The sequence below is a fragment of the Lepisma saccharinum genome, chromosome 24, assembly GCF_977018435.1.
Source record: "Lepisma saccharinum chromosome 24, izLepSacc3.1, whole genome shotgun sequence".
NCBI lineage: Eukaryota > Metazoa > Arthropoda > Insecta > Zygentoma > Lepismatidae > Lepisma > Lepisma saccharinum.
Genome location: NC_139252.1, coordinates 30,898,995 through 30,911,935, shown reverse-complemented (window position 1 = coordinate 30,911,935; position 12,941 = coordinate 30,898,995). Strand labels below are relative to the sequence as shown.

Genomic DNA, 12,941 nt, shown 5'->3' with positions numbered 1-12,941 from the left:
TGAGCAAGTTAGAACGCTCCAAAATAAAGCTGTAAACATCTTTTTTTCCCCGCTTCCGATCGGTGCAGCGCTAGGGGAGGGAGGAGGCGACAGACGAACAGCCGCGGAGGGAGGGGAAGCGAGAGGGACGCCATTGCAGTTCCGGTACCTTGGAAATTGACAGCGCGCCGACAGAATTCAACGCCTCCGTCTAACATTTTTCCCCCTTGAGCTATTTTTTACCCCAGTAAACCAAGTGGTAAGTCTCGATGCCTTTAATTCACCAAATGGAGTATTTTTAGACATTGTTGTGCATGAACGTAACGCTCCCCCATGTTTTGGCGGGGGAGAAAAAATGTAACATTACGACCAAAACAAACGAATGCTATGTTGATTTGCTTATTTGCAATTTGTCGTCGGTGTAGTTAAAAAAAGCGAGTGTCATGGTATATTTTGTGTGCAGCGTCTAGTAGAATCGTAATTTAGGAATGTCGATTTCGTTGTAGGTAGGCTTTGAATGCATTCCCCCCTCCCCTGCTTCCAAAAACACCTAGTACGCATGCTATAAAAACAACTAGTATAAAGTGTGTTCAACAAATAAGACACACTATCCTCACAGAGATGTCGCTAGAAGGAGGTTATGAATCTAGAAATGTATATGTTTATGCCATAAAATGAAAAGTAGACTCTTCTCAAAATCTAAATTAAAACTAATCGTAACCTGCATTGAAATAATATCGATATTTAAGAAATAGCAACGTCTTTGTCTTTCTATATTCCAGCTGTTTTAAAGTATATAAGCTGTCGTACACGAATTTCCATATTTTTCATTTAATTTTTTTTTTTTTTTTTTTTTGTTTAGGAAGTCGTGATGGATATTTCACTGGGAAAAATAACAAGTACACATGTACAATTTCGTTACATTATTGACTAAAACTGGAGGAGTACCGACTGTTAAAAATTGAAATAAATAAACTTTTTAGGACAATGCACCAAATCAATGTTCATGCATCATTTGACGCAGTTAAACGTGTAATTTCATGATCTTGCTTGTTCATTTCAATTGATGCATTTTTAGTATCAGCAGCTGATAAAAATAACCTTTTCTGCATTTCTCTGTGTATTTTAATGCACCAAAATTTATCGTTAACATATTAGTTTCACTGGAATCTACATACTTGTGTCAATTGACACATTTGTGGGTTCTGGCTGTAGAATTGTAAACAAGATTTCATTCGTAACAATACAAAACTACCTTATCGTTTAATCTCGTGGCAAAGTACATCGATCTTCAATCTGAAATTGTAATTTTATTGCCTTGAGACAAATATTTTTTTGAAATACAATCGTTGATATCTCGGAACCAAATGAATGATGCAAGCTAAATATTTGTGTGAAAAACTACTGGTATTTTATTACAAAACTTGTGTACTGCAGGCAGATTGTGTATAAGGTACGCTAATATGTACGAATTTATTTTTTTCGGTCACTGGATATACACAACAAATATTTGATCGTGATAATGCACTTCTCTGAACCAACCCTAGCGTTATTCAAGTGTTTTACAATTCAGTAAATCGTGATAACAGACAAACAGCATGATCAAATTATTAAGATTTAATTTTCTTGTTTTAAAATAATTATTCTCCAATATAATAAATTGAATTGTGAGTTTCTTTTGTTACAATTTTCGTAGCATAAACAATTGCTTCCTGACTGCTTTAACGCACTCAGGAAACTTTGTTACTAGGAATATTGTTTGTAGCAGAGCATAACGTTTTCTTGCTAAACAAGCTCATCAAGAAGAAAACATTTTTTTTACATGAAATTATCTTGTGCAGTTTCTCAGTATTTGCACTGCAATGTTTGTCATATAGATACTGTGCATTGTTCACAAATTGCTTACATTTCAATGCATTTCGTGTCATATTTACTATTGTAAATGTATCAACACCTATGTGTTTTTAAATTCTAGTTCACATAGTGCCATAGCATGGAAACTGCGTTCAAATGTCACCTGTAAAAAGTTTTATCTTGTGAAATTACACTATAACAATTGTACGCGGTAATTGACGCGGCCACAAACAATTTAGAAATGTTTATCACATACACTCATGTAATGAGTTGTTTTGTTTTCCGTAGAGGGATTGTATTAATACTTAATCCCCGCATTTCAAAACTAATATTTTTTCAGAATATCTAATCCACTTCGTATATTATAAAGGGACTTAAAAGTTTTGTGAATGATATAATTGGACACCTTTTTCTAAATATTTCGTACAATTACTAAAAAAATTGAGCAAGAAACAGATTATTATTTAATTCCATGTGTACACACAGATGTTTCAACTGACACAAATATGTTTACTCCACTAACACATTAAAGTGCATAAATTGCTAAAGTTGCACTTCTGGTGCACTCACAGGCATCTTTTATCAGCAGCTGTTCCGTGTGATGGTCTATAAAGCATGTTGACAAAATTATTATAGACATGATCATTAGAAAGAAACCAAAAATTACTCCTTTGTGTCAATTATTGCATCAAAAATGCATTTAAAATTCTGTGTGCACATAGGTTTTTTATTGATTAATGTACGCACACATTATGGGATTATGTACAATTGTTGGAACTTATCTAGGTACTTATATATACTTTAACATTATTACTCTTCCACCATTGTTGTTGGCATAAATAAGGTGGGTGTGCGCAATTTCGCCATGTTTTCAATTCTGCCAGATACCTGTATTTCCCAACACGTCGGCCTAAGTCGGCAGATGGTGCTAGTGTATAGGTAGGTAGCGCACGCTGATCGTGTTTTGTCTCATTTTGATGGGGAGGAGCTAGACGGAAAAGACAGGCAGCCATTGTGTGTGCGAGACGTAGCGTTGTTATAAGATCGAGAGCAACAAAGTGCGGTCCTTTTGTCCAGGAAGGAGGGTTCGAAGCTATGTAGCAAGTATTGCATTGTGAAGACGAACGCTTTCTGCCTACAATGATATGTGTAGTGTTGTGTCGTATACATTGAGAGTCATATTTTCACCCCATTTGTGTAGTCATTGGAAGTGCTTGCAATTTCGCCATGTATCGCATGCCTACCTTCCTATTTACAAAACTGGACTTGTATCCAAGATGGCGGCTTTCAAGATGGCCGCCGTCAAGGGCACCCCCCCCCTTATGACTTCCCCCTAGGCCTAAAGTGGTCACACATGGTTGTTATTCATCAATTTCCACTAAAACGATTTTTACAAGGGGGTGGTAAGGGACTTTTGGCCCACCCTGTATATTATGTATGTCATTACTATCTATACTTTTTTCATTATATTCATGGGGTGAAAATATGATTGTTTTCTAGCGCGGTTTGTCCTGTCCCCTCTGTTTACAGTGGGTGGCAAAATTGTGTACAGGGTGTATGCAATTTCGCCAGTTGCAAGGTTTTTTTCTTTTGTCTTTTGAAGTACCTGATTAATAGCGCATGAACGTGATTTTTTTTCCACACATAAATATAATATATATACTATCAATTTCCAGTACAGACGTTATCATCATACTTATCAGGAATTTGTAACGGTCGTTCAAAGCTTAACGTGGCGAAATTGCGCACACCTACCTTATTTTAAGAATGCATAAGGGATAAAATTTTTATTATATACTAAAGTTTGACATGTTCCCTCTGTATTTTCAATGATATATCTGAATTACTTTTAAGCTCTTAATGCACAGGAAAAAAACGGATGAAATTAATGCAAGAAAGTGCATCATAAAACTTTGTAGCTTCAAGCAGATACTTAATATGCTCTAAAATGCATCTGTTTTTTTGTTTTTTTTTAAATAATGTTTATATTATATTGCTCTTCTTGCTGAAATGAATGAGGTTTTGTATGAACTTACTTCAAAACTAAATTTATTGTTTGAAAATCTTAAAATATTGTATAGTCCGTGTGTTTAAGATAATGCATCCATTTTTTGGGGGGAGGGGGGATGCAGCATTATTGAATGTTACACACTTTCAGCTTGTTGTTTTGCGGAACGTTTTCAGTTATTTGGTGACCAAGAAACTAGAAATGATGGAACTTAGCACATTTCCGATTCATGAATTGATACCATGGAATTTTGGAATTGGGAAAATGCCCAGTGCGGTATTCGAGGGATTTCCAGTTCGCAGGGATTCTAATAACAACTGCTGAAAGGGTATATTATATAAATTATCTACAGAGTTCTTCCCTCCAAAAATAGCAGCGAGAGGGAGGGAATTCCCTCTTATCCCCCTTCATAAAATTTTGAAATTTAAGTTTGAATATATCTACATAAGAATAAATAATGATAAAACTTACAGTTGCGTGCACTGTATTGTTGAAATCCGAATCATTAAAATTGCATTGATTACAGTTAATTAGATAATAGTCGTTAATACTGTAAAACAGGGGCGCCGACTTGTCAAAATTATTGGGGGGGTTCTGATCACTGAAATAAATTAATGAATGACACTCTCTCCCTTTTTAAGTTTTGGCCTCAGTGTTCGGAATCTCGTAAAAGCCCATGAATTCCTCAAAAATATCAAAACTTTTATTCACAGTTGGAATGCAGAATATTAATTGTCCACGGATGGATAAGTCGCAAGTTTCGTCAACCACATATTCCTGACTTTTAATATCTGCTACCACGGAGCGCAAAATAGATCTCCCTAATATATCAATGATCTCGTTCTGAATGTCATGTTAGAGCCATTTGTAGCCCGAACGTCCCATCCACTCTCCTTGTTCATGCACATCTTCTTTTGTAACTCTTTTTAGTAAAAATGTTAACAATACTCATAATTATATATAACTATAAGTCATGTGTTTTGCTGTCTCTGGTCATAGCCCCCCCCTTCCTAAAGTTGATGGTTTAGCGGTCCAGCCCCCTAAAGTTGATGGTCTAGAACATTTCAAATGTGTATTTAAAGTTAATGTGGCACAATTCAGAGTAAACTTTACAAGAGAAGCAAAATAATACATTAGATCCTCTTAAGCAAAATTATTTGGGGGGCTCTGCCCCCACATCGTTAACATTGGGGGGCTCGAGCCCCCCCAAGCCCCATGGAGTCGGCGCCTATGCTGTAAAACAATCATGGTAAAAAATTTTTACGGATCGGCGTGCTCATCAGAGGGCAAGGGGGCATTCCCACTGGGAAAATTAGTTGCCTAAAATTTTGTGTAATGGCGAAGTTGTAATACTGAAAATAAAAAATAGACATTTTGAATTTTGTAAATATTAAATAATTAATTTCTTAGGTTGTTTGCTTCCCCTCCATGCCCCCCCTTCCCCCGGGGTATAGTCTGGGTACTCCCATGGACAGTTGGACCTAACTTTTTAGTGTAGTGATTTTCTTGATTAAAAAAACAAAAACACTCAGATGGTGTCAGTTTACAAATCAAATTACATTGTCCTGAGTTTCAGAACCGTGTAATTTCCTTACGAGAGCTTTTTTAATTCAGAAACAATGGTAGTGAATTGCATTCTGGGTGAAGGTGTTACACTACCGGATGCGCCATGCTAATGCAGTTGACCTGCAATTGTTCCTATCACCTGATCTTAACGCCTTGTACACCGGTGAAGCTTAGCATGTGTCAATCTGTTGAACAATCGTTTAATGTCCTACAAAATGCTCTTGGTAACAAATCTTTGTTTGGGGGTAAGTTACTGTGACGTGCTTTCCCAGTCGTTCGAAACGATGTTTTCGGCACTGAAACTAATTGAAATATTAATTTTTTGTATTCAATGAAATAAATAGCGTGTTATCGGGTTCAATCTTCCCCTAATGCAGTGGCGGCGATTGGGTTCCAAACGTAGGGGTTCAGGACAGTTTACTTCGCTTTGGTACGTAAAGTTTAGCATGGTGCAGACTCAGAGAACTAAATGCATCATATCGATTGATGCACCAAAGTCTGTTTTATGGCTTCTTCAAAGAATCAGATTCATATTTGATGCATTTGGGTGCATTTTGTATGTCGTGAAAGAAACACCAAAGTGCATCATTTGATTCAACTGAGGATTTATTTCAGTCGAGATGCGCTTCAATGCATCAGCTGATGTGTTTTGATGCATCTTGATGCACCAGAATGTATCTTTTTTTTGATGATGCACTTGAACGTTTCGCCTGAGCTACACTACATAAACTCTGTAGCTCAGACCAAACGTTTTAAGTGCATCATCCAAAAAAGATGCAGGAAGGTGCATCAAGGAATATCAACTGATGCATTGAAGTGCATCTCGACTGAAATAAATCCTCACTTGAATCAAATGATGCACTGTGGTGTTTCTTTCACGACATACAAAAATGCACCCAAATGCATCAAATGTGAATCTGATTCTTTGAAGAAACCATAAATCACACTTTAGTGCATCAATCGATGCATTCTGGTGCATCAATCGATGCATTCTGGTGCATCAATCGATGCATTCTGGTGCATCAATCGATATGATGCATTTAGTTTTCTGTGTGTACCGTAAAATAACAATGACCGTTAAAGTATTAATGGCCGTTACATAGTTAACCGTAATTAATATAATTTTAATGATTCAGCTTTTAAAAATATATTTATAGTGCACACAACTTCAGTGTATAATTATTATCTATCCTCCTTATACACTACAAAATATTGAAATTTAAATTCGATTTTTTTCGTAATACTGTTAAAAGTTACCGTAAAACGTGCATAATTCTACCGTTAAAATTTACCGTTTTTAAATTTAAATTTTATCGTGGGTAGAGGTAGATTATGATTATAAATTGCAGTTGCTTGCACCATAAATATATTTTTTAAAAAAAGCGAATCTTTACCATTACATGAATTAGGTTAAATATATAATAGCCAATAAATGGTTATAGTAATTTTTTACGGTTGCTCGATAGCAGCGGAAATTGACGGTGTTTGACCGTTTTGTTCCAGCCAACTTTTTGCAATCCATTGAATTGTAGACCGCCGCGTCGAGGTTTGCGCAATCGGCAAGGAAGGCGCTCGCGGCTGTATGTCGGCACTGTAGGCTGTCCGTTTATTCATATTTGCACAAGAAAGGTTATTTTTTAGAAGTCGACCCCTTCTCCCCCTTAAAAATCTCTAAGTGCACCAATGCGAAAAGAGTCTTACTAATTTCTTACTCGGGTTTTTTGCAAATTTAACTTTCGAAATATGTCCGTAAACATAGGCTATAGCATACTATGTTAATATGTGTAAAGTGACTGAAATATGTACTAAAAATAGTAATATTTGTTTCAAATTCTTATTAGCGTTCTATTAATATTTTTCAGCGATTAAAATATTTTACATGCATTTAACAAATATCCACATAGTTTTTTACAATGAAGTGACTTCGTATTGCTCATTTTTATATCAAAAGAGGGGCATTTTAAAGAGATTTTGTGTAAAAGTGGTTGACTAACTGGTAGGGGTCACTAATAAACTGCAAGTACTATTAATTTTATTTCTTATACCCGATTTGTAACTACACCAACGTGAAAAATATGTTTATGTTTCCCATACATCCGTATTTACATTTTAAATTTGGGTATCGTTTGCCGGCTAAGTTTGCACCGTGCAAAAGTTTCTGATAGTGCTTTAAACCTGTAACAACTATAAATTTTTAGAACACCAATTTTGAGCAACATGGGAAGCATACGGTACATAAGTTCATAATTTTCCAAAATTAAATAACCATTGTAATTTCTTCGCAAGGAAACATGAATTTATTATATTGTATTTCTGTTACATTGGCAAATTATTATTATTATTATTATTATTGCGATTGTGGACCAGTTTGCACGTGTAAAGTAAAAGGGTATGTTGAAGTCAAACGGTCGTGCTAGAACTTGTAAACTTACATATAAATTTTAATCACATATTTTCAATCCATTGGAAATGTTATTATTCTTACTACGTAAATAATTAATCCCATTCGCTAATCTCCGTGGCGGAGTGTTTAGCACATCGCGCTACGACGCCAAAGGTCTCGGTCTCGAATCCCGACCTGGGCATGGATGTTCTTTTTCTTTATGAGTCCACTTTATCAGTTTCATCACATCACCATGGAACCTCATCGTCGCGATTAACCAAAAGAGGAAGAAAGGCGAACTAAAATAAATCAAACAATTAATTATTTTATTTTCATTGAGATACCAATACAATTTCTAGGATTTTATTGTTCAATATTGTTCTCGCAATTGTTCATTCCTTCTATGGTTAAAGCAATCGTGAGAGGAAATGTTCTGCCTGTCTGTCACTTGACATCTCTGAATAACAATGACAAGATGAATACATACAGGTGCATCCATAGAGACTGTTTTTGGTGTTCCGAATTTTCGTGTGGCGTGGGTTGGTGGCTTGCAAAGCGCAGAAAACAACTGCTTTGTTATGCGTTTCCCCAATAAAGACTTTCTAAGGACAATTCAAGCTTAACGCGTACGTGGTAAATTAATTGCATAAAACTTAAAATTATAATGGTATTATTCTCCAGAAAGTGAAGTGCTTCTACCATAATGACGTCATCGTATTCGTTCAATATTCCGGACGGATGCACCTGTAAAAATTCACCTTTTAAATTTTGTTTGAAACTGTCGGTTTTTATCACTATTTCATTCCATAAGTGTTTACCAAAAAAAACCGTAACATATCTAATAGTAGCCAGTACATAATCGATAAATCGTAATTTAAATTCTGCAGAAAATTGAAGAATTAAGATTTTATATCGGCAATGTTTCCTACGCCCCTCCCTTTTGACAGATAAAAGAAAAAAAACAACAACACTAGTATCTTACCCGGGAGTCACATACAAGTACTGTCAATTCAGCTGCGCATAGAACCGAAAGTACATCGAAATAGCTTTTTGCCCTTTTGGCAAAAACGTCTGATTTTGGTTTCTCTGAAATGTTGTGTCTGATTCGCACAATTTAAGCATTAAAAGCAATTACTTATTTTGATGCATTGTTTTGTCAAATGATAGACACTAAGTTATTTGAACCTTTGGTCATTATTGCATACAGAACTCGAAATGCAAGAAATCAAAGTTGATGCATTTTTTGGTGCATCAATTTGCAAGTTGAAAGTGATTTCGGTTTCTTTGAAACGATCCTGCCCGATATGTTCAGCATCTGATAAAAGTACTCTTTGATATATTTCTATATATATATAAATGCACCAAAAATGCATCATTATGTACTTTAATATGTTACTGGAGTAAAAAAAAGTAGTACGCAATTTATGTTCATTGGCACAATTTGGATTCCGTGCGAGTAAAAATAGCACACCAATATCCTGTCATTATACTGAAACAATCGTCTTTTCCAAGGGGGGGTATAGCACGCCACTGGATACAGCCATCTTTTATCATTACGCCCAGTGTTGTGCAAAATATAGGCTACACGCGTACACAAACGAAGATAAAATACGCAAGTTAAAAGACATGTTGTAAAGTCTCTTGATTTTCTTCTTCTTCTTCTTGAAGTTAAATCAAGTATTTCACAGGGAACACCTGTGAAACGCAGAAGAAAAAGAAGAAAAAACGAATTGTTGTTTTATCTCCCCGTGATAGCCTGCAAGTGCCTGTTTATTGTGGCCGCGAATGGTGGTCGCCACACTAGCGCCATCACGCGTTCAGTGACAATACCTCGGCGCTCGCCACAGTGCAGGATAAATTGCTGTACCCGCTCCTTGAAGAGGCCGTTATGCCTTAACAAGATCGCATCGTAAACCATTTTATGATCATTTTACAATGCCAGCCTCGATAAACTGTGATTTACAAACTTCTACGAGATCTAAAAGAGGGGAGTGTACAGATGGGGGTTTGGGGGAAGGAAAAGGAAGTACTTCGCATTCCGAAAAATGCACAAATAATGTATATTTTTCTATATCCCCCTTTCGCTTGAAAAATTAACTTTGAAGAAGTCAAGTGCAACACTTGATTGAAATGATAAGAGAGTGAACTCGCGCACTGAGACTGCAACATTGCTTCAACGTATCTAACAAAGTATTTGAACAGCTTCTTTCAAACGTTTGTGTCTTGAAATTTTAGCATGTTATGCCAATTATTGCATTATTTTCAGTGTTGTAATTGCATTACGTCCCTTTTCTACCCCTGCAAGTTAATCACGACGATGAAGATGCAGGCTGAATAGCTGAAAAAAACAGCAACGTAACACTCATTTGTTTCTCAGGGCCGTAATGACGTCATAGGTATTTTCATTTAGAAGTTAGTAAGCGAGTTACTTCTTGTTTGCAAAATTACTCAACGTGAAATGCTAATAATTTAATTTCTGTAAGAGCAGGTATCAATATACAGGTTTACCGATGCTCGAAAATATTATTTCACATTCAATCATAGATGGCGCATCTAGCATACGTTCTTTAATAAAGCATGCAAAAGTTACAAATTCGTTGAGTTTGTCGGCGAGGAACTCGTAAACACAATAATAAAATCAGGAATAGTACGAAGAAAGGTGTGTCTAATATTTAATTCTTAATTTTTAAACATTTTCCATTAATTGTAGTAATCCTGCATGAATATCTAGATTTTCTCTTTATTTTCCTGTGCCATTTTACCATAACATTTAATTTTTTTTAAATAAAGTAAGTTGTAACTGTTTGCATAATGTTTAAGTATTCAGGAGAAACAGAGAGCTAGAAAGTTTCGTGAAAAAGTGTTGCAGCAAAACGTGAAATCTTCGTGACACACAACAAAACGTGTAAAAGAAAGGTGAAAATTCCCCGTAACATTCCACAAAACGTGCAAAAAAAATCTCCATTACGCATTATGTCCCGCTAAATACACAAAACTTCTCCATCTCCATGATACGCCGTAAAATACCTAAATATTTTGACTCTCCGCAGAATATGATAAACTCCCCGCTCCGTGCAGTAATACACGCATTAATCCCCCGCAGCCTGCAGCAAAACGGGAAAAACATTCTCCATGACGTGGAGCAGAAAGGGGTAAAAATTATCCGTGACATGCAGCAGAACCGGGTAAAAATTATCGTGACATGCAGCAGAACGGAAAAAAATTATCCGTGACATGCAGCAGAACTGGGTAAAAATTATCCGTGACATGCAGCAGAACGGATAAAAATTATCCGTGACATGCAACAGAACGGATAAAAATTATCCGTAACATGCAGCAGAACCGGGTAAAAATTATCCGTGACATGCAGCAGAACCGGGTAAAAATTATCCGTGACATAGAGTAGGAACCAGTAAAAATTATACGTGACATGCAGCAGAACGGATGAAAATTCTCCGTGACATGCAGTAGAACCGATAAAAATTATCCGTGACATGCAGCAGAACCGGGTAAAAGTTATCCGTGACATGCAGCAGAACCGGGTAAAAATTATCCGTGACATGCAGCAGAACGGATAAAAATTATGCGTGACATGCAGCAGAACGGATAAAAATTATGCGTGACATGCAGCAGAACCGGGTAAAAATTATCCGTGACATGCAGCAGAACGGATAAAAATTATGCGTGACATGCAGCAGAACCGGGTAAAAGTTATCCGTGACATGCAGCAGAACCGGGTAAAAATTATGCGTGACATGCAGCAGAACGGATAAAAATTATGCGTGACATGCAGCAGAACCGGGTAAAAGTTATCCGTGACATGCAGCAAAACCGGGTAAAAATTATCCGTGACATGCAGCTGAACCGGGTAAAAATTATCCGTGACATAGAGTAGGAACCAGTAAAAATTATCCGTGACATGCAGCAGAACGGATAAAAATTATGCGTGACATGCAGCAGAACCGGGTAAAAGTTATCCGTGACATGCAGCAGAACGGATAAAAATTATCCGTGACATGCAGCAGAACGGATAAAAATTATCCGCGAAATGCAGCAGAACAGGGCAAAAATTATCCGTGACATGCAGCAGAACGGATAAAAATTATCCGTGACATGCAGCAGAACCGGGTAAAAATTATCCGTGACATGCAGCAGAACGGATAAAAATTATTCGTAATATGCAGCAGAACCGGGTAAAAATTATCCGTGACATGCAGCAGAACCGGATAAAAATTATCCGTGACATGTAGCATAACGGATAAAAATTATCCGTGACATGCAGCAGAACGTATAAAAATTATCCGTGACATGCAGCAGAACCGGGTATAAATTATCCGTGACATGCAGCAGAACGGATAAAAATTATCCGTGACATGGAGTAGGAACCGCTGAAAATTATCAGTGACATGCCGTAGAACCAGGTAAAAATTATCCATGTCAAGCAGCAGAACGGATAAAATTTCACCGTGACAAGGAGTTGTAACCGGTAAATATTCTCCGTGCCGGGAGCAGAAATGTCTCAAAAAAATTCTCCGCGACGTTCACCAAATAAGCAGCGGTGAATATAATTTAGAAATCATTGAAACAGGAAAATATTTGCGATTTCCCCCTATACTTCCATTCAATTTTCTTCATTATAATCTGGACTGGCCCTACAGTTTAAAGTGGAATCCGAACCACTGTGCTTCCACCGGGTATCGAATAACGGTTTCATATTATTTAATTGCCATTTTTATATCATTTTGTTTGCCTTTCTGACTTTAATTTGTAATTATTGGGTTTCGGTTTCGATATAGACTATCTACAACCATTTTTTTTTCAGGTGCCTAATTACAATCAATACAAATTACATCCCCAATCATAAATTCTCATTTGTTTACTTTGCATTGAATTTCGACGCTGTAGTGAATTTACATTGTTTCACAGGAAATAATATTCCACTTCACGATTTCATTCTGTAATTAAACGAATACTGCATATTAACTATTTTTGATTGAAATACTTGAACGTGATTTTGTGTATGTCTTCGATTCGAAATTGATTTGATTAATTTTGGATATTTTAAAATATATCAAATCAATAAATGAAGTCAGGAAATATCAGATTCTTTGCAGCACCTGCTTCATCCGCACAGAAACAAGTCCCAGCCTG

At 36.4% G+C, this 12,941-nt stretch overlaps 2 long non-coding RNA genes across 2 annotated transcripts in view; one reads left to right on the top strand and one right to left on the bottom strand.

Annotated features, from left to right (window-relative positions):
• Positions 1–12,941, bottom strand: part of LOC145978446 (uncharacterized) — a 430,067-nt gene that overhangs the window by 11,116 nt on the left and 406,010 nt on the right. The window lies entirely within an intron of this gene.
• Positions 150–12,941, top strand: part of LOC145978448 (uncharacterized) — a 286,399-nt gene continuing 273,607 nt past the window's right edge. Inside the window, exon 1 of the long non-coding RNA XR_014440695.1 lies at positions 150–238. This is a non-coding gene — a long non-coding RNA (uncharacterized LOC145978448). The remainder of the gene's footprint in view (positions 239–12,941) is intronic.